Source organism: Galeopterus variegatus, unplaced genomic scaffold (assembly GCF_000696425.1).
Source record: "Galeopterus variegatus unplaced genomic scaffold, G_variegatus-3.0.2 Scaffold7442, whole genome shotgun sequence".
NCBI lineage: Eukaryota > Metazoa > Chordata > Mammalia > Dermoptera > Cynocephalidae > Galeopterus > Galeopterus variegatus.
In genome coordinates, this window is record NW_007733553.1 from 73,704 (window position 1) to 75,664 (window position 1,961).

The 1,961-nt window shown below is 49.5% G+C and overlaps 1 pseudogene; it reads left to right on the plus strand.

Moving 5' to 3' along the window:
• The first annotated feature begins 591 nt into the window (after positions 1-591).
• On the plus strand, positions 592-1,067 carry LOC103607456 (annotated as a pseudogene).
• Positions 1,068-1,961: the final 894 nt, after the last annotated feature.

Below are 1,961 nucleotides of genomic sequence, written 5' to 3' on the forward strand. Positions count from 1 at the left end.
TAATCTCAAAACTGATTTCTATTTATTGTTGTCCTGGCTAGCTCCCCTTTAGCATGATACATGGAAAGAAAGACTTGCCTTTTCTGGAGGTCTGCAAATTCTCTGAGCATTATCCATAATGACAGGTACTTTACAAATTTCCCTACTTACCACAAATGTATCACGTAATAGGGCCCGATGCATTGTGCTAAATTTCCAAGTCTTCTCCTTTCTCACATCTGTCCACATTATCTAAAACCAACTTGCATACAGCTTTGACAGTCTTTGGAGGCTGGTTCTTCACTGATTATTAACTATTTAGAGCTTTTAGAAGGCACATCTCAATACTCTGTCAGATCCTTGTTCTATCCGATAAAGTGTTGCAGTATGCTTTCTATAATCTTGCCTCTCTTCAGGTATTGGAGAACTTGGGCAATATTCCTTCCTATTTGTCACATTTTTAAAAGTAGTTAGGTTGATTTAAACAGAGAAACAAATTTATAGGAAGGACACCTGGTTGTCCCCATTCTCAGGAAGACTAGAGAACCATATTCAGAATTGGCCTTTGACATCGTCTCTGACGCAGCTCAGCTGCGTCCCCACCTCGCCACCATGCCTTGGGGGCATCGCAGCGCGGCCTCTCAGCCTCCCGGCCGTCCCGCTACACCCTCTGCCCACCTGCCAGCTCACCCACGCCCTTGGCAGTCACCCCAGCCCTAGCCCCATAGGCCAGCCGGGCCTCATGGCACAGATGACGACCATGGCCGCTGGGGTAGCCCTGGGCTCAGCGTGGGACACATCGTGGGCAGTGCCCTGATTGGAGCCTTCAGTGGGGGAAGCTCCGAGTCCAGCAGGCCCCCTCCTACGCTGCCCCCAGCCCACACAGATGGGGCCCAACGCCTAGGAGATCAAGCAGTTCCTGGACTGCCCGACCACTCAGAGTGACCTGACCCTGTGTGAGGGCTCCAGCGAGGTCCTGAAGCAGTGCAAGTACAACCACGGTCTGAGCTCCCTGCCCTGAAGAGGCTGGTGTAGACGCATGGGCAAGCTCCGAGATGACTCCCGAACCACAGCCCTGCACCCACCTCCACCCCCTCACTGACAGCAGGACCATGATGCCAGATTGTACCCGTGTAGCTGAGACTGGGGGTGAGGAGGGGTTTCTAACCCCACAGATAACCCAAGACACAGATGTGCAATGAAAAGAGTATATTTTAGACAACAACAAAAAAGAATTGGCCTTTAAAGGGGGAGGCTACATCACCAAAATCAAGCCACAGAACCAGTCTAGTGAGGACAGCACTTCCTATCACTGCCACTGCCCCCACCGTCCACACTGCCAGCATTGACAAGGGCCACTACTGCCTTGGTTGCTAGTGTGCACACTAACCCATGTGGGCAGAGAGGTTTCCCCAGTCCCCTGACCCTGTGCTGCTGACTTGCTTCTGACTCAAGTCTGAGACTCAAGAGTCTGAAAACCACGCCCTGGTCATGGGTCCCCGCCCTAGCTTCAAGAGAGGGTAAGAAATAGGTTTCAATTCTATTCAGATTCTACAGAGGAAGAAGAGCTTTGCCTCCCACAAAGACCTATATAGTACCGATTTCCCAAATGTAGGAAGAGAATTCAGAGGCTAAACAGACAAAAGAAAAAAAGGTCCACTCTGTCTTGATTTCAGTACTCTGCCTCATAGAATACCTAGTTGGACCACCTGTATGCCACACTATAGGCAGGCTCTTTACATGAAATATGTTTTTTTCATCTTTCTTCATCTAGCACTGAAGTTCCTAAACTGCGCCCTGAGATGCCCCAGGTGCTACAGGGAACTCGGGACCACAGCAGGATATTTTAAATGTCTGAGGATAGCACAGTGGTATGTATCAGACACCACTCAATCTTACACTTCTGGATGGTTCTCCGTCTCATTAGATCATGCTACATTCCCTTTAGTGACATTCCTTCCTTTGCAAAGCTAGGTTTTCAG